This window comes from Archocentrus centrarchus, chromosome 11, assembly GCF_007364275.1.
Source record: "Archocentrus centrarchus isolate MPI-CPG fArcCen1 chromosome 11, fArcCen1, whole genome shotgun sequence".
Classification (NCBI taxonomy): domain Eukaryota; kingdom Metazoa; phylum Chordata; class Actinopteri; order Cichliformes; family Cichlidae; genus Archocentrus; species Archocentrus centrarchus.
The window spans coordinates 209818-235189 of record NC_044356.1 but is presented as its reverse complement, the minus strand read 5'-3'; the positions used below and the strand labels follow the sequence as shown (position 1 = coordinate 235189).

The 25372-nt window shown below is 41.1% G+C and overlaps 1 pseudogene; it reads left to right on the top strand.

The window, feature by feature from the left end:
- Positions 1 to 853: 853 nt before the first annotated feature.
- Positions 854 to 24259, top strand: LOC115788648 (protein MTSS 1-like; annotated as a pseudogene).
- Positions 24260 to 25372: the final 1113 nt, after the last annotated feature.

Genomic DNA, 25372 nt, shown 5'->3' with positions numbered 1-25372 from the left:
CAGGAAGGAGCGCTTTCGCAGGTCATTCATCCCAACAGCAGTTAGACTGTATAACACTTCATAATGTCTTGAGTCACTTGGACACTTACCTCCTCTGCCATCACTTTATCCTTACAGTCCAGATACATTTTATTTATTACACTCACCCATATAATGCATACCATGTATGCTGTGTACCTTACCGGCTACAAATGTATATAATATTTTGATATCTGTATATAGTGTTTTGATGTGTGTGTATATGTGTGTATATGTACATGTGTGTATTGACTATATATTTTCTGTATATAGTGCTTATGTATATGTGTATAGTGTTTTTCTATTTTATTTTATTCTATTCTATTTTTAGTTTTCTGTACTGAGCTGCTGTAATGCGCAAATTTCCCCGTCGTGGGATCATTAAAGTTTTATCTTATCTTATCTTATCTTATGCTTGGTCTGAACTTCAACAGGTCATCTTGATCGTGTCTGCATCCCCAAATGCACCAAGTTGCTGTCATGTGACTATTAGACGTTTGCGTTAACAAGCAGTTTAACAGTTGTAGATAATGCAGTAGCTAGTGAGTGTATATGGTAATGACAAAGTATCTTGGTAAGGAGTTGTTTATTTTAAAGAAAACCTTGGTGCTGTCTAATCATTTTCAACATCTTAAGAGGTTAAAGCAATAGATATAGGCAGAAACCTCAGGATTAAAAATGCAAGGATGCATCAGATGCCTATAACAGGATATACTGAAGGGTACTTTTAGTTGTGACAATGTGTCGGTGCTGAAACTCTTCTAGTCATCTGCAGTTCCAGACCTGACTGACAGATTTTCCACTGTGTCTGTCTTTGCTTTCAGGAGGGACCCGGGACATCGGTTCAGCCCTCACCAGGATGTGCATGAGGCATCGCAGCATTGAGGCCAAACTGCGCCAGTTCTCCATGTGAGTAAATGTGTGTGTGTGTGTGTGTGTGTGTGTGTGTGTGTGTGTGTGGTGTGTGTGTGTGGTGTGTGTGTGTGTGTGAGTGTGAGTGAGATGAACAGGAGTGTCCTCCCAGCTCTCCATGGCAACCTGCTCCTCCTGCTTCAGCTTTTTAGAACCTCCATCTTGGTCCCTCACTCCTTAGACTCTGATTCAATCTAATGACTGGGTGAAAATAATTATCCAGATCATTTTTATAAATACACCTTCATCCATCTTCCTATCACCTCCTTTCTGCTTTTTACTAATCCAGTTTACAATACAGTATCAGGCTCAGTCAGTCCTGCTGTGGCCACATTCCTTTCACCAGCTTTCTTTTTCTGTCAGCACAGTTTTAGAGACCATTATTATGATACTGTTGATTAATTGATTAGTGAAAGGATCAGAAAAGAAAAAAAAAGAACTGGCTGTTGCTCATCTAGTGTGGGGGGTTCTGTTCTTTGCAGTGTTTTTCCTCCCTGTTTATACATCCATTAAATATTATTCTATAACTTTATCAGTAATTAACTGTTATGGATCTATAAGTGGCACAGATGTAGCAACAGTTTCACACTGCTTGAATGATGACTTATGGAATGCAACTGCACTGACTTACTTCATAGATGGAACAGGAGTGAAAATTAGCTTGTCTGCTTAGCTGCTAAATAACCATGAACTCCACAGAGTCATCTGAGCTTGGAATGAATGCTGATTGTTCCCTTTCCAAGTTAAGACAAGAGCCAGATGTTACTGCATTAGTATTAAAATTTAAAAGGGGTTTTATTCTCTTCACCTGTAGTCAGAGTATTTATTCTAGACTATTGTTTCTAAAACTGTGAGGGCTGCTGTTGGTATGCGGATGACCAAGGATGTGGAAACTATGGAAACTAATTTGAATAAATATGAGTCTGTAGGAAAAATAAGCAAAGCTGCCATGCTGACCTTTTATTTCATTCTAATTCAAGTTACATCTGTCTTTATTGTTACTAATTGGTTAAAAAAAATGTGTAGTGTTCTGTGTGGCCTTTTACGGCTTCTGAAGTCAGGGGTGCCAGAAGAACCACTGTTCTAATCAAACAGCAGTCTGATGACCACATCTGACCATGGAGCAGAAACTTTTGACCCCCAGAGAACAACTTTTGACCCCCGAGGTCTCACATTCTTTTAATGTTGAGCATATGTACGGCAGATGAAAATGTAAATGCAAGGCTCATGTAAATCCCAGTAAACGTGACCTTGTAAGAAGAATCTCTGCTCTGAGAATATATTCCTCCTATAAACAGCTTTATGAATCAGTTCAATTCTTCATTCAAGGAAATAAATAAATACATTGATTAAAAAAAGAAATTAAAGGAACACTTTGAAAGCACATCAAATCTCAATGAGGAAAAAAAAATCATGCTGATATCTATACTGACGAAGACTGAGTAAAGTGTTAGGAACAAAAGGATGCCACATCCTTTGATAGAAATAAAAATTATCAACCTAAAGAGGCTGAATTCAAAGACACCTTGAACGTCAAAGTGAAAAATTGATCCAGCAGCCTGGCCTGTTTTGCTGAAATTTCATTGCAGCAAATCAGAATGGTACTCAGTAGTTTCTATGACCCCCACGTACTTGTATGCATGCCTGATGACGTAAGGGCACGCTTCTAATAAGACGACGGATGGTGTCCTGGGGGATCTCCCAGATCTGGACCAGGGCATCACTGAGCTCCTAGTCTGAGGTATAGCCTGGTGGTGTCGGATGGACCCAAACAGAATGTCCCAGAGGTGTCCTATTGGATTTAGGTCAGGTAAGCACTGCATACAGTGCTTGATCCAGGCAGTTCCTGGTACTTGATCCTCCAGGAACTGCCTGCATACTCTTGCCAATTGAGGCTGGGCCTTGTTGTGCACCAGGAGGAACACAGGACCAATACACCAGCATAGGGTCTGACACTGAGTACAAGGATTTCATCCTGATAGCTAATGGCAATCAGGCCTAGCCAGGCCTAGTCTATAAAGATCTGTGTGTCCCTCCATGGATATGCCTCCCCAGACCATCTCTGACCCACCACCAAAACCGGTCATGCTGAACGATGTTACGTTCTCAGCAGCTTTCACGTCTGTCATGTGTTTCCTGCCTTCATCTTTGGAAAGCACAGGGTGCCAGTGCTGGGCCTGCCAATTCTGCTATTCTATGGCAAATGCCAATTGGGCTCCACAGTGCCAGGCAGTGAGCACAGGGCTAGAGGACGTTGGGTCCTCAGGCCACCCTCATGAAGTCAGATTCTGATTGTTTTGTCAGAGACATTCACACTAGTGACCTGCTGGAGGTCATTTTGTAGGGCTCTCACAACGCTCATCCTGTTCATCAGATATGGGTCCTGCTTATGGATTGAGGACCTTTTACGGCCCTGTCCAGCTCTCCTAGAGTAACTGCCTGTCTCCTGGAATCTCCAGGTAATCACCTCATGCTACCAGTAGTGACACTGACCCTAGCCAAATGCAAAACTAGCAAAACAGATAGAAAAGAAGTGGAGGGAAACATGTCACTGGCCTCCACCTGTAAAACCATTCCTGTTTTGGAGTTTGTCTCATTGTTGCCTCTCTAGTGCACCTGTGGTTAATATCATTAACACCAAAGCAGCTGAAGCTGATTAACAAACTGCCCTCATGCTTTAGATACTATATGCACACATAAATTAGGTCTGTATACTTAAAAAATATCAACTTCTTTGATTTCTGAATGTGCAACAGTCCTGTCAGTAATGAAACACTGCAGCTAATCATCCTGGTAATAATACCCACACACAACTGCATTAAAAGATTTACTCTGGCCTTCACCTTTAATTCAATTTGTGTTGTGTTGCCTTTGCTGCAAATGGGAGAGCTTTGAACTTTGTGTGTGTGTGTGTGTGTGTGTGTGTGTGTGTGTGTGTGTGTGTGTGTGTGTGTGTGTGTGTGTGTGTGTGTGTGTGTGTGTGTGTGTGTGCACTTTCAGGGTGTTTCTGGACTGTCTCATCAACCCTCTACAGGAGCAGATGGAGGAGTGGAAGAGAGTAGCCAATATTCTGGATAAAGACCATGCCAAAGGTTTCACACACACAAACATAAAACATGTACATATAGCTCAGACTTCACACACTGTTTGCATTCACTCTGTGCATATATGTGCTTTCTTCTCCAGAGTACAAGAAAGCCCGTCAGGAGATCAAGAAGAGATCATCAGATACTCTGAAGCTGCAGAAGAAAGCTAAAAAAGGTTTGTTCTCTAAGTTATGTTCAAGTGTCTTTTCACAACAGCACTTTTTAAAAAGTGCTGCTGAGAGGGGCTGTAGTATTTTGCTGTGAACCCGTCATAATTAAACATGTTTGGTATTTGTGGGAAAATTCAATAAGTAGTCGTTTTAAAGGGTGTGAGCATGTAAACACTAATATTGTGTTTTTCTTTCTTTCCTTTGGCATCCCATCATGCTTTGCTCTGTCCAGCTGATGTTTTTGGTAAGTACACCCCCCACCCCCACCCCCCATCCTTAGTTTCTTGCTCTACTGTATAATACATGATTCTTCTGCAGATATGAAAAAAGCTCACGCGACTGCTGTTTGCCATTTTTACTTCTCCATGTTTAGTCTGAGTGTGGTTTTAGAGTGTGAATAAGAGAAAAGAGGGTATTACAATTTTTGACAATAATGCGGAGGGCAGAAGTTAAAGGATTGTGAATATACCATTAGGGAGAATATGGGACAGTTAGACTAACACCTCCAGCTCAGTCAAACATTTGCTTTTGCATTTCACATCCAGCTCACTTTGAGCCACTGAACCTTGTTCCCACACTGTTTAGATGTTTGTGTGACTCACACAACAAAGACTAGAGTCACACTAAACATGAGTCTTCAAAGGAAATATTTTCATTGCTTTTTCAGGAAAACACTGTTAACCAGTGTGACTCAGCCGTAAACACAACATGTGGTCCTGTTAAAAACTGACAGAATACTTACTCTGATAGTCGGCTGGGATGAGGGTCAGGACCTCCAAGTCTGAGGCCATGGTTCCCTCCCAGAAAATGGCAAAATGCTCCCTCTAGGTTGTGGAGAGAGGCTACCTCAAGCAAAGGAGTTTTTTGGGATCTTAATCACATGTGATGAAGCAGATGGAGCATTAGTTGGACCATCAGATTGGTGTGGTGTCAGCAGTAGTGAATGTGTTATACCAGTCATGGTGAAGAAGGAGCTGAGCTGAAAGGTGAATCTTTTGATTTACCAGTCTATCTACACCCCAACCCTCACCTGTGGTCATGAAATCTGGGTGAGTGTAGAATGTAAGTGAATGTAAACAGCTAGAACTAATTTTGTCTGTAGGCTTGCTTGGCTAAGCTAAGGAGGAGGAGCTCAGACATCCGGAGGGATATTGGAGCAGTTGCTACTGCATGTGAAAAGCTGGTGTTTCTGGTTAGGATGCCTCCTGGGCACCTCACTTCGAAGGTTTCTGACTGGGAGGAAACCCTGAGGTATACCCAGAGAAGGACGTCTGGAATGCCTTTGCATGGATGGACTTTGACAGTTCTTGATCCAAATGCTGCAGCTACTATTACTAGCTATTTTTACTCATAGGGATAGAAAGAGAGAGCAAATTTATCCCATACTATCTTCTCTTCTTTGGCTCCCTGTTAAAACCAGAATACAATTTTAAATTCTTCTTCTCACATAAAATAATCAGGCCTTGTATTATCTTAAAGACCTCATAGTACCATATCATCCCAATAGAGCATTTCTCTCTCAGACTGCTGGCTTACTTGTGGTTCCTAGGATACTTAGGAGTAGAATGGGACGCAGAGCCTTCAGCCTCTCTTCTGTGGAACCAGCCCAATTTGGATTTGGGAGACAGACACCCCTCTATTTTTAAGATTAGGCTTAAAACTTTCCTTTTGATAAAGCTTATAGTTAGAGCTGTCAGAGTATGAATGTTAGATAGACAGGTGTAGAAGGAAGTGCTTTTAAGAATGGGTGTGGATGGGTAAATGCAAAACGTGTTGTATAAAGCGCTTTGAGTGCTCAGCTAGAGTAGAAAAGCGCTAGTCCATTTACCATTTACTCTGTTTATACCCCACTCTGCATTTAATCATGAGTCATTATTAATTTCTGGCTCTCTTCCACAGTGTGTCTTTTGCCCTGTCTGTCTCCCCTCAGCTCCAACCAGTCGTGCCAGATGAGCCTAGTTCTGCCACAGCAGAAATTAATAACTCATGATTAAATGTAGTGTCAATAAGACAAAGTGTTTAGGTTGCATAGATTATCAGTAATGTGTGAGATGTGAGCAAAAAGTTCAGAGAACAGCTCCATAAAAATCAAAAGCTTTAACTAATTTAAAATTAGCTGGTCTTCTGTTCTTCTCAGGCATATCCAGATAGCTTCCACACTGTTGCTTATTTTAGATGGTGCCCTGGGAGGCTTATTAGCTCTAGCCCCTACATCTTCCTCTAACAGCAGCAAGTGCAGTGCAGTGCATACTGCATCCTGTGTGAAATCACCATTACCCTGTGCACTGTGCTATTTCAACCATGGACCTCAAACTTATTCAAAGAGCAAAGGTAAACTTGTGTTTCATTATAGGTGATGACAGCTAGGTCTCCAGCTACAACTGAGCAGATTTTCAAGCCTAAAGGCACCAAAAAAAATTTCATATTTTTTCAACATTCACAGTTGTAGATAGATGGTGGATTTATCCTCCAGGGTCAGACTGTCAATCTCTGTGAATCTCTTAAGCGCAGAATCCTAGATTTTCTGTTTAATAAAGGACTTTACTAAATTGTTTTAAAAGAATTTTTAGATTAGTAGAGGGAATGGGCTATCTCAATATTACTGCTTTGTTCTGCTGAGCTACAAAGAACCAAAACAGGCTCTGCTTTTAGAACAATCTGTTCCAGTCTGAGTGATCGTACTGAAACAAGCCTTATTATGACTGGAAACAAAAGCTTGTTGTTGCTGCCAACAAAGGACTCGATGGTTTCCAGCTTTGAATTAGGCTTTCAAGAAAAAATAAACAGGACCCAGGATTGACCCCAGAGGAACTTCAGATGTGGTCGAGTTGCTTCAGTCCTCAGGTCCTCCCAGCCTGTCATTACTGCGCAAGGGGAAACTCCCTCTGCACTGGTGTGGATGTCACAAGGGGAGAGGACATGGAGAAGTTACAAGAAAGGAAAATAGGATGAGGAGGAACTTGTGCTTGAATGAAATGAATGTAATGATAGAGGGTGAAGGACTGATGAAAACTGAAAAATGTGGGGAAATCTGTGATGAGTAAGAGTTAATATGATGAGAAAAAGATTCAGGAAAACCACCTCAGTTTATGTTTATAGTGCCGGCATGGGAGCAGAAACAGATCGAGTTTAAACAGGAAAGTTGAAGGACAAACTGTTGATACAAAGCTGGAAATGCACCACGGCTTGACTAAAGCGGTGGGTCATGTGAAATTAGCTCCAGCGTGCCCTCATAGACATCACCATGTGTGCTGAACTTAAAACGGATGTTATACACTGCTATAGATTTTATTAAAGTATCTTATGGGATCCTGGAGTTGCTGATATTTGAAAATCTTGTAGCTGACAGTTTGCAATAATTTGTGTTCATTTCTCTCTTAAATTCAAATATGTGGATATGTTTTATATATTACATTTATACTGTATTCTTGTTAAGAAAATTCAACTTTTAAAACTGGGTACTCATTTTTACCACCCTTTTCACAAAAAATAAACAATATAATGTTTGTTTGTTTGTTTGTTTGTTTTTGTTTGTTTTTTTATTGTGCTGGGATGCACCATGGTTCAATTCAATTCATTCAATTTTATTTATATAGCGCCAAATCACAACAAACTGTCGCCTCAAGGCGCTTTGTATTGTGGGTAAAGACCCTACAATAATACAGAGAAAACCCAACAGTCAAAACGACCCCCTATGAGCAGCACTTGGTGACAGTGGAAAGGAAAAACTCCCTTTTAACAGGAAGAAACCTCCATCAGAACCAGGCTCAGGGAGGGGCAGTCATCTGCCGCGACCGGTTGGGCTGAGGGGAGAGAAAGACATGCTGTGGAAGAGAGCCAGAGATTAATATCAATTAATGATTAAATGCAGAGTGGAGTATAAACAAAGTAAATAAGGTGAATGAGAAACAGTGCATTATGTGAACCCCCCAGCAGACTAGACCTATAGCAGCATAACTAAGGGATGGTTCAGGGTCACCTGATCCAGCCCTAACTATAAGCTTTATCATAAAGGAAAGTTTTAAGCCTAATCTTAAAAATAGAGAGGGTGTCTGTCTCCCGAATCCAAGCTGGAAGCTGGTTCCACAGAAGAGGCGCCTGAAAGCTGAAGGCTCTGCCTCCCATTCTACTCTTAAGTATCCTAGGAACCACAAGTAAGCCAGCAGTCTGAGAGCGAAGTGCTCAGACTGGTTCAGTACTTCTTCTTTTGGCTGCTCCCTTTTGGGGTCACCACAGCAGATTATCTTCCTCTGTCTCACCCTCCCCTAGCATCCTCTTGTGTCAGATCAACTGCATATCCTCTTCACGCATTCATTAATCTTGTCTGTAGTCTAGTTTTTTCTTCTTCCCTGGCAGCTTCATCTTCAACATACTTTGTCCAGTATATTCACTATCCCTCCTCTGCACATGTCAAAAACATCTCAGCCTTGCTTCTCTCACTTTGTCTCCTAACTGCTCACAAGACAAAGATGCTTCTGGCCATAGTACTGATCTGATGCACAGCCTTCAGACACTTTACACCTTTGGTCTCTGTCATAGCCTGACCCATAGAAACCAAGCTGATGATTGTAAACATGGAAGTTGATAATTGAAGTTTGAGGTGCGTGTTAAAAATGTCAGAGAAGGACGTCTACAGAGTGATCTGAAAGATGGCACTAGCTTTCCAGAAGCACACAAGGAGACTATCATAAAAGGAAGATTAGCCAAATTTAAATCAGGTGTCCTATGTATAATTCCACACATAGCAGGAAAGTTATGTGATGTGTGGAGTTGTGGAACTTCTCAATTTAGCCTTGTAATCTTGTGGAGAAATAGGTATAGAAAGGACAGGAAGAACAGGACGAAAAAGGGAAAGTAAAGCATGCAGAAATGTCTAGAGTTAGACAAAAGGAAAAAATGAGGAGATGGTGAGATAAACAGAGAATATAAGGGTGATGTTCAACTGGAAGCATCTTGTTTGAATTCCGTGGGAAACCTGGTATTATATTCCCATTTCTGGAAGCACGTCTTCACCATCTCTTTCCTTTTTATCACTGAGGGCTGTTCTTGGAAAAGTCTTACAGAGAGACAGCATGCTCTCCCGTCTATCAGCCCGACCGCAGAAGCCAGCTTTGGATCTCACTGGAGGAACTTTAATTGCATGTTTATGTCTGTCCTCAAATCCAGAAGATGAGATTACCAAACGATCACTTTAAAGAGGAGAAACTGAACCCCAAAGCACCAAAATGAAGGAAAAAACAACAATTGTCAGTTAGTAGTGAAATTAGCTGATCTTGTCACACAGACATGAATGTCACTTTGAGGTCTAGAAAATTGCAGCAGGCATTTTTCAGTCTGTTCTGTCATGTCGTATTGTCAGCAGAGTCATGAAAAGACAGAGTAATAATGTGTTGGTCTGTCTCTTAATGCTTTCTGCCCACTGTGGGCCTCAGCACCAAGCAGACTACAGGAAACATTTGTATTAGGAATGTACAATAAGTAATTTAATTTCTAATGAGGCTCATTATTTTCCTTAGACAAAATAGTCAAAGTGAAGAAATGGTGGATTTTGGAGGGGGACTATTTTTGTGATGGGTTAATTCAGATTTGGTGCTCTAGTGAGTATTTAGGGCAGCAGGACAATCTGAATCAAAGTAAACCTGTGTCCATGGTTATGATCCTTGTCACTCAGTTTAACAGTGCAGCTCACTGAATTGTTCTCCGGGGATGACAAGAAGCTGTTAAGAAGCAGTCTTTTCAGGGAACATCTTGCTTATTTCAGCAAGATGATGCCAAACTTTTTATGCATGTGTTACAGCACAGCATGACTATGTCCTCAGATGGTTAATTGACCGGCATGTATTTCAGATCCATCACTTTTCATTATAAAACTGATAAAACTGAAATTCTTGTTCTCGGCCCCACAAATCTTAGAAACATGGTGTCTAACCAGATACTTACTCTGGATGGCATTACTTTGGCCTCCAGTAACACTGTGAGAAATCTTGGAGTCATTTTTGACCAGGATATGTCCTTCAATGCACATATTAAACAAATATGCAGGGCCGCTTTTTGCATTTGCGCAATATTTCTAAAATTAGAAACATCCTTTCTCAGAGTGATGCTGAAAAGCTAATTCATGCATTTATTACTTCTAGGGTGGACTATTGTAATTCCTTATTATCAGGCTGTCCTAAAAGCTCCCTGAAAAGCCTTCAGCTGATCCAAAATGCTGCAGCTAGAGTACTGACAGGGACTAGAAAGAGAGAGCAGATTTCTCCCATATTGGCTTCTCTTCATTGGCTCCCTGTTAAATCTAGAATAGAATTTAAAATTCTTCTCCTCACATACAAGGTCTTGAATAATCAGGCCCCATCTTATCTCAAAGACCTCATAGTACCATATCACCCCAACAGAGCACTTCGCTCTCAGACTGCTGGCTTACTTGTGGTTCCTAGGATACTTAAGAGTAGAATGGGAGGCAGAGCCTTCAGCTTTCAGGCGCCTCTTCTGTGGAACCAGCTTCCAGCTTGGATTCAGGAGACAGACACCCTCTCTATTTTTAAGATTAGGCTTAAAACTTTCCTTTATGATCAAGCTTATAGTTAGGGCTGGATCAGGTGACCCTGAACCATCCCTTAGTTATGCTGCTATAGGCCTAGTCTGCTGGGGGGTTCACATAATGACTGTTTCTCATTCACCTTATTTACTTTGTTTATACTCCACTCTGCATTTAATCATTAATTGATATTAATCTCTGGCTCTCTTCCACAGCATGTCTTTCTCTCCCCTCAGCCCAACCGGTCGCGGCAGATGACTGCCCCTCCCTGAGCCTGGTTCTGCTGGAGGTTTCTTCCTGTTAAAAGGGAGTTTTTCCTTTCCACTGTCGCCAAGTGCTGCTCATAGGGGGTCGTTTTTGACTGTTGGGTTTTCTCTGTATTATTGTAGGGTCTTTACCCACAATACAAAGCGCCTTGAGGCGACAGTTTGTTGTGATTTGGCACTATATAAATAAAATTGAATTGAATTAAACTTGCTTTCCCATTGATGCTCATCAAGAAAAAACGAAGACTTTAGATAGTCTTTAAAAAATGTACTTTTGCTATCTGAACACTAAAATGTGAGCACTCTTGCAGGAACATTGATGCTATTTTTCAGACAATTGTATGGTCAGTTGATCTGAAGGTGGTCAAGCAGTGTAATGATGATGTATGACATGACCCACCTTCACAATACCAAAAACACAGGGTTAAATCTGAAGTTCCTTCACTAAGTCCTAAATCCTGTTTCATAGATACTCAGGTAAACAGAAGAGGGGAAAAAGAGGAAAGCATGCTTGGAATTACTGTTGATTCACCAGGGATGTTGCCTTATACACATGCGTTCAACTGAGAGAAGACATTTCCACCCTGAAGTGATGTAGAAAATGTACAAATTGGAACATACAAATTCCCCAGAATGCAGGAAATGAAGTGTCTAATACTCAAATTATTTTTTTAGGGGAAAACTCCCAGATGCCCCACATACTCTGTCCCCTTTAGCGCTCTGGGAAACGTACGCCCATGGTTCACCTCAATTCCTGAAACAATGTTAAAAACTGTTCTCAGTGTTGCTCTGTGTCACAAAGTAAATTAACAAATCCAGTTACAGTCACCATAGGGAGATATGATTAAACCATAATACGCTCCCCGATTCATCCGCCCCATGTCACAATGGTGATGTCAACACATGAAATCCTCTTTAATCTTCTGTGTCAAGTATAAAACAGCTTCAGTATGAGCCTCGGAGCAAAGAAACATTGAAATATTTGCTCAGAGTTAAAAATAAACCAGAAACATTTCATAAAAGCAGAGATGTAATTTCAAAATGGCAAATATTATTGATGTGTGGTGCATTTTTAGTTGGTTGCCAGCAGTTGTTTGTCACCAAAGAGTAAAGACTAGTTTAATACTTTAATGTGGTTAATGGTTTGTGGGAAGTTCTATTGTTTTAAATTATTTGGATGACTGTAGTTTCAGACCAGGCTGTTCTCTGAGAACTGGATTTCACAGCTGGTTGATCATCTGCTGTAGCTGTGAGGCTTCCTCCTCTTTGGTTCTCTTCCATCCATAGTCACTATGTGGAGTTTGTACATCTGAGCCAAGATGGACTGAACTGATTTATTTAATGCCACACAGACTCACATGCAGTTTTGTGAGAATAGATTTAGATAACTTTGATATTATCTTTTGGAGCCCTGCAACAGGGTACAATCCGCCTCTCACCTTATGGCAGCTGGGAAAGGCTCCACCTGTTTTTTCAAGTTTTGTTCTTTTAATGTTTATTTATTTGTAGCAATAACCTCATTTCCTCAAGAAGTTTTACCTTTTACCAATAACCCCACTGTAAATGATAATATGTTTGTAATGACTCGCCCGATTAAATAAAGGCACAAACTGTGGTACAAATTGGTATTGCATGAGAGCACAGCCCAGCCCCATTTCAAATTCAGCTGGGATCATTTCAAAACAAAACATAGATGTTTTTGGCATAGCATGGTTGTTTCTTCATGTTCTGTTGATAAGTTTAGCCCCCATTCACACAGGCCTGGAGACCAGTTGGTAATCACCGGCTGCTAGGGAACAATGATGTATTCCCCGATCAGTTGGCAAGTGGCTGTTTGAGGTTGCTTGCTGTCATTGGGTGAAATTGGTCACCTGTTTGTGTTCAGGCCGTGGAGACCTGCAGCCTCAGCTGGACAGTGCATGCAGGATGTCAGTGATAAGTACCTGCTGCTTGGAGGAGACGGAAAAGCAGGCAGTGAGGAGGCACTGGTGGAGAGAGGAGTCGCTTCTGCTGCTTCGTGTCCATTGCTGCGGCCCGTCATGGTCAGTGATGCATTCAAACTGTTTACACATCTAAACCACGCAGATGGAAAAAAGATACACTGGATGTTTGGGAGTCCTAATCAGAGGCACACAGCAGCTCTGTGAACCTTTGAAGAATCACCTGGCCGAGCATGTTTGTACTTTCTGTATTTCTGGTCGTCCGCAGCTGTAATCAAATTGTAAATCTCTGACAAACATCAACTCCTACTCCTTCTGTGCTGCAGATCACTCATCAAACCTCTGAAGTAGCTGCAGTGAAGTTTCAGTCTCAAAGTTGTTTCTTTGTAGAATTTGCAGCTGACGTTTGTTGGTGTGTCTCAGGAGGAGGAGATGTCCATGCTGGGGGAGATCACTCACCTCCAGACACTGGCAGACGACCTGAAGACACTAACCATGGACCCACACAAGCTGCCTGCCTCCAGTGAGCAGGTAATTGTGCTGCTGTGAGGGGTTATGTTACCACACAATCAAACAGTTTCTCCTCTCTTATTAAAGTGTCTCAGCTTCATTCTTGTCTGTTCAATATACCACAGAGGTTTTTCTGCAGGCTTTTCTCTTTCTTTTTTCAGATAGTAATGAATATTTGCACCTGATGTGAAGCCAAACACAGGCTTGAAATTCTAGCTTGAAATTTTAAATTGTTTTGTGTTCACTTTTAATCTTCTTAAGATGATTAAAAGAACGTCTGAGTTTTTAGATCCTTCCACCTGGATGCATCCAGGTTGCACCCTGATCAAATATTGCAGCTTAATTTCCCAGTCCATAATTACACCTTATAAACAGTAAAGACTAAACATCAAAGAGTGTCACCTGCACACTCAGCGCTTTCTTCTCCACTGCTGTTCAGTGCACCTTCAGGCACTCTACCTGCTGATCTTACAGTCAGTGGTAACCCTGCCTGTCAACACTCCTTCCTTTCACCTGACTACACATAACACCCTCTCAATAATTTCACATCATAGAAATGATTCAGTGCAGTTTTTTTTCTCTACAGGTAATTGTAGACCTGAAGGGCTCCGAGTGCACCTGGTCCTACCAAACTCCTCCCTCTTCACCAAGCACCACTGTATCCAGGAAGTCCAGCATGTGCAGGTTAGTTAAGTAGCTGCAGCAAACTGATGATTATCTCAATAAGGTGCCTGTCCTCTGCTGCCCCCCTATGTTTTATAAGTGGAACTGCAGCTTTTCATCACTGATTTCTAGAAAGTTTTGGTTCATTGAAGAGAAGACAGGGTTCCACTGACTGTTGTTTTATCATCGTGTATTATTTCAGTCCTTACAAAAGTCACAATAAATTATACCTGAAATATAATGTTTTCCACTGATAAAAGGGAAAAGGTAGCGTGGTGGTTAGCACTGCTGCCTCACAGTTAGAATAACATCCAGAAGGTCTGGGTTTGATTCCACCTTTGGCCCGGGCCGCTCTCTCTCTGTGTGGAGTTTGCATGTTCTGCCCATGTCTGTGTGGGTTTCCTCCAGGTACTCCAGTTTCCTCCCACAGTCCAAACACATGCACTTACTGGGGTTAGGTTATTTGGCTACTCTAAATTGCCCATAGGTATGAGTAGGAGTGTGGATGGTTGTCTGACTCTCTGTGTTGGCCCTGCGACAGGCTGGCGACCTGTACAGGGTGTACCTGCCTCTTGCCCCATGACAGCTGGAATAGGCTCCAGCCCCCCCACAATCCTGAACAGGATAAGTGGATGAGAATGGATGGATGGTATTATTTCAGTACTCACAAAAGTCACAATAAATTATACCTGAAATTATGATGTTTTCAGCTGATGAAAGGGAAAAGGAGAGATAAAGCAGATATTTTTCCTGACTTTTCAAATGTAGGCCCCTGAGAGCTGGTCCCTGTGTTGGTTCTTTGTGTAAGCAAATAATTAAAGCTGTAAGGGATTGTAGAGCGGTCAATGTATTGATCCAGATTTTCACAAAGAAGATTATGAAGATTTGAAGATTATGGTTCTTGAAGTCAGCACTTCTTCAAATCTAAATTACTCACCATAGTTCATCTTAGTGGATTCTGCTTCAGCCTGTCTTTAAAGCTTGGCTCTTGATGTCCATGTAGACAGTGCAAAACAACCCAAAAGCACACAAAAATCACAAATTAAACACCTTCTTTAATCTGATGATCTAAAATTTAAAAACTGTAGACCCTGTTTAACTGATAGCTTTTTGAAGCCAGAAGTATTGAATGGTCTTTAGAGCCACCAGATCTCAATCCAGACTAACACCTATGAAAGATTTTGGGGCGATGTGTTGGACAGCATCCTCTACCACATCATCCAAACACCAAATGAGGCAATATGGTTTGGCAAGAATGGCATCCATCTCTCCTGCTGAGATCCTCCTGAAGCTGTCCTGGCAGCATGTAGTGGACTAACATGTTACAGAAACACATTATGTTGTTGTTTAAAGTTTAAAAGCAATGTTCAAACACAGATTTCCTTCTTTCTAACATTCATTTTTCTCCTTCTCTCCTCCCACAGCAGCCTGAACAGCGTTAACAGCAGTGACTCTCGCTCCAGTGGCTCACACTGTCACTCCCCGACCTCCCACTTCCGTTATCGTGCCTCCTCTTCCTCCTCGGTGCTGCCCCAGCAGACACCCGCCCGCCTCTCTTCGATCTCCTCACATGACTCTGGATTCATCTCCCAGGATGCCTTCCAGTCCAAATCCCCTTCACCAATGCCTCCAGAGACCCTACAGGTAACAAAATTCACAGCTGAATACTTTTACTTATCAGCTCATTGAGACTAAACACCAAGAAAATTAAACCAGTGAAGGTATGAAAATGTTTGCCGTGTGTGTGTGTGTGTGTGTGTGTGTGTGTGTGTGTGTGTGTTTGCTGAGTCACCTCAGTGACATCGTGAGACAGATGGTTTCCAAAATGGGGGGGGGGGGGGGGGGGGGGGGGGTTGGTTTTCAAATTTAAAGGCGTGTCTGTGATTTTGTGTTTTTGTTTTTGTGTAAACATTTTTTTTTCTTCTGTCTGTCACGTTGGAGGAATTCCAATAAAATTATTTTTGGCATTTTCACACTTTCCCACCAGTTTTTCTAAATACTGCTGTCATTTTTTGGTAATCAGTTAATTTATGAATCAAATAGCTCTGACCCAAACATAATAAAGTCTCACCAGTCTAAAAAGGCACAACAAAAATGGTAAGTGCTTCATTAAAGCATCATTTATTTATTGCTACATATTTACTGAAAGGTCAGATGGTGTTGGGATTGTCCACTTGTTCACTATATAGTCCATGATGCCTGTCAGTCAGCCATTTTGTCATTGTTTGATGCTAGTAGAAGTGGAACGATCCTTTTCAAAGCATGTTTTGTTAGATTTGACTGGTGATCGCACACATGCAGTTTTTTGTTTACTGTTTACTTTTGATAATTCTGCCCAAATAGCTGTTTCAAGATGGCTGTTGATTGGCAAGATGCACCACAAACAGGGTGCAGAAGCTGTTTGCTGTATCCACTGCAGCGCATCTAGTTCAGCCACGCTATATTTAAATGAAGCCATTTGTGCCCAGACATACATTTTTTATTTTATTGCTGTGCAGAGATATTAATTGCAACATTGCGCCATATTAAATATTAAGTGCAACATTAATTAAATATCCAAAAATACGATAATAAGGTGCCCATTATCTGTTGGTGTTGATGTTTTTTGTAGCAAAGATAATTGGGAATAGTGTCAACAATCAGTGTACAAGTGGCTGAAATGCCTGCACTAGATCCCCGTTAGTAGACGATGTAACTGCGAGTGGAGGAGTGGACAGTTCAAACAGAGCTTAAGTTGTTTATGATAATAATTTAGTACATGAAGAAAATGACCTGGTAATCATGCTTTTTTTTTTTTTAAGTTTATAAATGTAATAAAAGACAGTTTGTATTCAGATGTTTGCTTTTCTTTCCACTGGCTGAACCTGCTTCTGTTTCATCTAACACTTTCCTGCTTTGTTCTGTTTGATGTCTGATTTGGAATCAGTGTTGGGGAGGTTACAAACTCACTCATTACAAAACAGTAAAGACGTATTCCTTGTAATCCATCCTACCCTTGATGGCATCGCTCTCAAATAGTTTTTAACCACTCAGCCTAAAAAGGCTGATAGGGTATTGTCATCACCCACTGGGCTGTGGGAGGACAGGAGGAGAAAAAGAATGTTAGTAATAAGGAAATCTATGTTTGAACATTGCTTTTAAAACATTAAACATTGGTCAAGTTTTCTGAAACTGAAACTCGATAACTCAAATGATGTCACCCTGCTGAGAGGCTGAGGGGTAGCACTGGAGGCTGATAGTATTTTCTGACTTGCAGGAATTGGCACAGCATTGTATTCATCCATGTTAGCTTTTGAATGTAAGCGTTGTGTGGATAATACTCTCCAGCACTGGTTCATTCCTGCTTTTTCTAGGCTTTAACTGTTTTTCTTACTAACCTGTTTGTTGCTGCTTCCTCTGCCTGTTCTTGTTTCTGTTCTGTTTTTGTGGCTTCCCTCTGTGCTTTCTGCAGAATGCTTGCCTTGTCTCTCTCTGTGCTCTGCATGCCTCTGCTCCAGTCATGTCTCTACTTCATCCTCTCAGTCTGTCAGTGAGGGGGTCTTCCTGTTCCTCACCCTCACACCCTAAGCCATGCTTCGGGAAACAGCAGGTCAACATACTGTTGCAACACACTGTTGCAACACAACACAAACCTAACATCTGTGTTAGGTTTGTGTGTGTTTGGGGTGGGGGTGGGGGTCAGGTCAGTACAACCAGTTGAACCAGTGTCACACACTCTGATCTGTTTTTGTTATTTTGTGTTTTAAGGTGCTACATGAAGCTTTTATTTTGTGTTAATGATGTTAAGCAAACCTTTCATGAAGCAAAAAAGCAGATTTAGCTTGTAATTGAAAATGCACAGAAGCAGCAGCATCTAAGACAGTGGTTCTCAAATCCAGGCCTCCTGGCCCAGTGTCCTGCAGGTTTTAGATGTGTCTCTGCTTCAACACACCTGAGTCAAATATAGAAGTCATTAGCAGGACTCTGGAGAACTTGACTGCATACTGGGGAAGTAATTCAGCCATTTGATTCAGGTGTGTTGGATCAGGGACGCATCAAAAACCTGCAGGACACTGGGCCTCGAGGCCTGGATTGAGAACCACTGATCTAAGACATTTCCAGTTGCTTGACAAATCCAATTAAATTCAGTGTTTAACACTGACAAGTCACTACATTAATAATTAAAATATCATCTGGTGTTGGCTGAGGAGGAAGAAATGTTAGAGATTTGATTGGTAGTCTAATAAACAGTGACAACCTGAAAATTATGAACAGCACAGGGTGTTTGTTAGATGTACTTGGCACGTTGGATGAGAATATGGATTTAAGAAATTCTCAGTTTACTTAACCCTTTGAAGTCCATGTACCCCCAGCTTTATGAAAGATGAAAGGACTTTTTCCATCCATCCATTCTCTTCTGCTTATCCTGTTCAGGGTTGCAGGGGGGCTGGCGCCTAGCCCAGCTGTCATAGGGCAAGAGGCAGGGTACACCATGTACAGGTCACCAGCCTGTCGCAGGGCCAACACAGAGAGACAGACAATTATTCACACCTATGGGTAATATAAAGTCACCAATTAACCTAACCCCAGTAACTGCATGTCTTTGGACTGTGGGAGGAAACCCCACGCAGACACAGGGAGAACATGCAAAACTCCACACAGAGAGGCCTGGGCAATGGTGGATTTGAACCCAGACCTTCTAGCTGTGAAGCAGCAGTACTTTTTTTGGAGACAAAAAAACAAACTGAAGTCACTTACAAAGTATATTTCCCCTCATGTTTGTCGAGACCTAACAGAACAGTTTCCAAAAGCCAAAAATGACATTCTAATGCCACAGTTTTAGGGTGCTTCTCAAAGTTAAAGTTAACTGCAGTGTGGCTCAAAATTGCCTAAAAAAAACCCAGCTGTGCATAGTACCACACAGCCTCAGAGTTTCATTTTAATCAGATAATGATGGGTGTAGGCTTCATCTCAACAGGCAGAACACGTGGAGGTCGGAGAGTCTGGCAAATATGTAATTTCCTGCATTTTGGAAATATTTCTTTTCTTTTTTTCTTTTTCTTTCTTTCTTTAAATTAGGACAATGCATATTAATAAACATGTCAGCAATGAGCATCAATGTAAATATGCCAGAGTTAGCACAAAGCTAGTTTTCATCTGTTGTCCTAAGGCAGGTAAGAACAGAAAACATCCAACAAAATAAAGAGCAGAGAATAATACAAACATCACCTATGTAACACATAACACAAACAACATAAAATTACAGTAAAGATAGGATGCCCTAACAAAATAAACAAAGTAATCTACATATGAGTGCACCTCCAGTTAGTTTTCAACCAATGTTTCAAAGAGGTTTTAAAGCTAGAGTAGGGGCCACAGATCCTGATATAAGCTGGCAGTGCGTTCCACAACTGTGTGCCTCTAATGGACACCACCATTTGGCCAAATTTTGTCCTGTCCATTATAATCACCTTTGGTCAGTGCTCTTGTGTTTATTGTATTACTTTACTGTATTACTGCCTGAGAGCTTTGCACCAGACGAAGTTCTCTCAATTAATATTATCCCTCCTGAGTCAACATATTTCCCTGTCTGATTTAATTTTTGGGTCAGAGTCACTGTGACAAGTTTGTAGCTCTGTTGGCTACTTTGTTTGCAGAGTCACCTCTTTAAATGCACATGTTTAACCTTTTCACATCAAAAAGAAACACATTTATTTTATCACCCTGGACTTCAGTAGCTCAGATGTGACGTCCAAACTTTCAGCATGTTTAAATCATGACCACACATCTGAGTATTTCAGTGATTTTGATGTTTATCTCAGATGCGTTATAAAAGCAGACTCAAAACAGAAAGAGGCAACAATCCACTGTTAAACCTGGGAAACCTCAATCGCTCTAACCTCAACCTGCTGTGTGTTTGTGTATGGTGGAGGTAATTTACGAAATGTATTTGGGTGCCCTGATAAATTGTATGAACTTTTTAAAATTATTATTCCATCATAATAAACCAGACAGCAAAACTCTTCTTTCATTATATTTGTTTAGATGTTATAGGGTTGAGTAAAGCGATTAATATCACAGGGTAAAATTACTCTTTTACAATTTACTACAATTACACAATTAAAATAAAATCTGAAAATTATTATTGTATTTGTCTTGAGCAGCATTTCTATTGTAGCTGGTTGAGGCAGATTTTGTAGAACTGCAACTTATGCAAAAATACAAATTATTCCCATTTTCTTAATTATTTGTAAAATTTTAGAAAATGTTATGGTCAGTCAAAAACTATTAAAAAATTTAATGATTGAAAGGACAAAAAGGCAAATTATTTGCTATCCAGAAAAATCCAGACTTAAATTATCAGTACCATAAACAGGTACCTCTGATATTTAGATCTGTATGAAGGGTGAGGCCTCACTCTTTAAGATTGAAATGGCTGCTGAGGTGATGTAGTTTAAACGGAACTTGGATACAAACCAGATTCGTGGAAGATCAGCTGGAAGCTTCAACAGTTGCCTAAACATCTGGTTTCTTCTGCTGCATGTAGCACCTTTTTACACCCACATGTCATGTTTTCACTCTGTATTCATATCCATCATCTTTAATTTTTGAATTGTTTCTGATTCTTCATTCATTCGCCTTCAGTTGTCAAATGGTTTTGACCATCATGGATCCCAGGATACCCACCTCCACCCGTCACACTTGCCCCACTCCTCTCCCACCACCACCTCTCCCATCTCCTTGCCCTCCTGTTCGTCCGTTTCACCCACATGGTCGTGGTCTCGCTCAGGCTGTGGCCTGTCAGGAGAGTTCCTGCCTCTTAGCCCCTCAGGGCTCGGAGTGATCCCGTCATCCAGAGTCCCATCCTGGAAGGTTTGAGCCTCATTCTCCCCAATGTCCTCCCATTTTCCTTCAGTTGATCTGTGTGTTATTTTTCTCCCTTTTTTGACTTAATGTAAATGTAGAAGTCTTAATTTTCATTCTGCTCAGTTTGAAAACAAACACCATGAAGATAAATTTTACCTGCTATTTTGGTTCATCTTATTTCTAAATGTCTCTTTAAGATTCAAAATTTAAAACTTTAAAACAGCATGAATTACTTGAATCTTAAAGAGCCTTGCTTATCTGTGCTGGTGACAGGCATAGCCAGGGGCACTGTGTTTTCAGGCTGTCCATCCATCTGTCCCATTTTCATGAGTCTCCTTTCTTAGTTTGACATAATGCCATAGCAGATTTCATTAACTTTAGAAGATTGTAAACTTTTTAAAAATATTTTCAATAAAATGTAACTTTAATTGAAGAACAGATGGAGAGATTGTGATTAGATTTCATATTTGGTCAGATACTGAATTGATGACACTACAACCCACCTGTTAAATTTGTTTAAAAACTTAACTTCATACATACCAATCAGCCAAAACATTAAAATCATCTGCTGTGTGCTGCCAAAACAGCTCTAACGTATTGGGGCCACTGGGAGTTTCCTGCGGCGGTGACTGGCTCTGGACATTGACAGCCTGGCCATTTGGGTCTTGTGGGTTGTTTGGCTGGGGCTCCTGTGTTCTGCTGTTCTAATTGGATTCAGATTTAGGGAGTTTGAAGACCAGATCAAGACCTTGTCATGTTCTTTGAGTCATTTATGAGGAGATTTTGTATCTGAGCACATTGTCCTACTGGGTGAGGCAGTTGGGGACTTCCATGGGATTTTTTTTTGTGTTTGGTGGTATATAATAAAGTTAAATCATCATGGAGTCCAGGATCCAAGGTTTCCCAGCAGTACTTTGCAGTGAGATGCAAATGAGATGAGCGATGATTCATTTTACCTGTAAGTGGCTTTAATGTTTTGGCTGATTTGTAAACTTCAACTGTACTGGATTGTGGAGTTACACAGCTGCACTGTACTTCAGATTATAGCTTCTATTTTTATTTAAAGGCAAGTTTTGCCAGAGGTGTGGTCTGTAAAAATGGTTTGATTTACTTGCATGGGCCTCTAGTGCAGCTGTTTCAAATATTTGCTGGCTACAGCTCCAAAATGCAAACAAGAGGATAATAATTTTTTTTTATAAACTAAATACCTTTTTTTCCTGCTGCTATTTGGATTGTATAAACTCCTAAAACAATCAGTGCTGAACCAATTCAAGATATACACAATCTTTTTCCCAGCAAGTATTTTTTATCAGGTAATGGCCAAAATGAATATCACCATCAAAAAGTATAAAAGCCAAAAATTGAATGGTTCAGTACTATGGATTTTTTTTTTTTTTGGCTAGGACTGGGCCAAACCAGGCCCATATGATCAGCCCATGGTCAATACCCTGAAAAGGAGCAAGGACAGGAGGGAGACTACAGATCCCAGCAGTCACCAGGGTGCTGATGTCACCACACCAGGGGAAGAGCCAAACAGAAGCAAAGGAGGCAACACTTCAACATCCCCCAAGGTCTGGTGCACTGACCAAAAAAGGCCTTGAAATAAAGTCGTATGACTAACTGGGAGCATTCTGATTGGAGAGATGAGTCCCCCCCCCCAAAAAAATACCAATAATCTACATATTTGTGTGTCTGTCTGACAGGTGGACAGGGAGGCCCATGAAGAGTTGGCCAGAGCTCTGGCCCGAGGCCTCCAGCTGGACATCCACGGCTCCAGCAGAGACTCTCTGCAGGGCTCCAGCGGCTACAGCAGTCAGACCAACACACCCTGCTGCTCAGAGGATACCATTCCCTCACAGGGTAAGCTTACTTAAATAATAAGAGTTTTTTTTTTTTTTTTACTTAAATAACAGTTTTAAATTAGCTCTAACTTTATTCAGGAAATCAGAAATACAACTGCAAATAACCATTAAAATATGGATATTTGCAGTTGTACTTCCCTCTGGAGGCAGCCGACTGAATACAAAGTCTTCACAGGTCTACAGATCTGTGCCCAGACAGGAAATGTGTACCCAGAACCAAACCTGAACATAATCCATAACAGTAACCATTCAAAATTTTGGCTTTTATTTAAAAAACAAAACAAACAAAAAACTTTAGTTGTACCTGTTCTGAACTTCTTAAATCATGTTCCTGACAATTACCTTCTATACTTCAATAAAATAGAAAAAAAAATCTAATTAAAGTTAAAATGAATTGAAAAGAAAAAGAAAACTACACAAACATAAAACTTATATAATAGCTGAGAAATGCTTCAGATATTCAGAATTTACACAAACGGTTGCAGACAGCTGTATTCAAACAAAATTTGCATTATTAAATTATTGTTCTAATCCCCTCGCTTCCTGGTCTTCATAGTGTCAGATTGTGACTACTACTCTGTGGGAGCAGATCAGGAGGGGGACCAGCAGTCTTCAGACTTTGATAAATCCTCCACCATCCCAAGGAACAGTGACATCAGTCAGTCCTACCGCCGCATGTTTCAGTCGAAACGTCCTGCTTCCACTGCTGGCCTGCCTTCCAACCCCTCTGCTGTAATCACTCCAGGGGTTGCTACTATCAGACGGACACCATCCTCCAAACCCAACTTACGGCGACCATCTGGGGGCCTCAACTTGGGCCCCATCCCCATTAAGCCACCCATGATCCCAGTTAAGACTCCTACTGTGCCTGAACATCCTGGTTTCCCTAGCAAAGCAGTGCCAGAAGATGGCAACACACCACGGACCCCACTAAGCCCAGCCACCATGCCTCTGTCACCAGGCAGCAATGGGTCAATGTCACCAAAGTCTGTCCCGTGGGACACCCAGCACATGGGCAAGGGATCAGATCCTCCTACCCCACCTCCGCAGCCCAGCGGTCGGGCATCAGAGTGGGAGCGTCGACCTCTCCCGGAGCTCCTGGAAGAGACGGAATATGCTGAGGTGGAGGACTTTCTGGTGGCTATCCAACGAGGCGTCAAGCTCAAGAAGACAACAACTAATGACCGATCAGCACCAATGATTCTTTGAGATTAGAAAGGTTGGTTTAACTTGACCCATTTTGTGTCCCTGGCTGAAAATACTGTTGGAAGGGACACAAAATGGTTACTGCAAAAAAAAAAAAAAAAAAAAAAAAGCAAATCACACCAACAATAAATGGATGCCAACAATAGGATGAAGTTGCCCAGAGATGCTGATCGAGGATCAGTTTAGAAATGGTGTCTTTAAGCAATGATAAAAATCTGCACCTTCACAGTTTGGCCAAAGAGTAATCATATTTTTTTTAATCAAATGGCAGTGGCTTTGGGTATCACAGCCTGAAAATCCAAATATATAAATTAAAGTTGGTCAAAGTGCAAATATCCAAACAGAGTTAAAAATCTTTAGTTTGGTTTTGTTTTTGCACATGTTGAGGTGTTGGCCCTGTAAAGGACTGCTAACCTGTTCAGGGTGCGCCACCCTCAAACCCAGTGTCAGCTGCCTCACCTGCAAACACAGGTGCATAAGGAGTTAAAGAAATAGATTAAGTTGAGGTCACAGTAAGATGAATTGCTATTTTCCAGTACAGTCTTAGAATCTTACTGACGAGAAATTCAATTTTCTATAAAGTGTTGACTGGAAAGTGGAACAAGAAAAGCACATCTCCCTTTAAAAAGAAACAAAAACACATACGAGCTGAAACGGTCAGTGTTGCACATGATCAATTCTAGTTCCTGCCTGAGGCCACATCAGGAACTCTGATCCAAGATTGTTTCCTCAGGGCAACTTTAACAACAGGCGGAGGGTGAAGGGATAATCCTGTTACCCGGACAAGGTCGACCTCATAGCAGGAAAAAAAGGCTTAAATTAAATCCTAATACTGGGGAGAATTGATGGCAGATGAAGTACAGAAAACTTCTCAAAGTGGTAATGCTGAGCTGGAAGGAATGATGGAGTATTTTCAAAAGATCAAATCATTATTTGTATGTACATATTTCTATTTTGATGTGTTTGTATGTTTTACATCCCCGTAGTTTCCCATTTCCAATTAAGGTGCCAAAAGCCTATGTGCTAAATATGACTTACATATTTATGCTGGATTTTCTTAATGTAAAAACATGGATAGGGTGTTTGATAGAGAATACTTGGACACAAACTGAAAGGGAATTTGTATATGTAGGGTAGCGTGTTGAAGACTGGCATGTAACCATTCACAGGTAAGGACTTTATGTTGTTAAAGTAGATTGACCTGCATGTACTTACAGTTTGCCCCAGTATAAATAATCCTTTTGCCTCTTAAATGTGATTCATGAGTGAATTATAAAATCCCAGCAGCAGAAGAACTCTGGATGGAACAACTCAAGGCTAAGTCTGCTGTTCATTGTCTCGTCACTGATTTTATA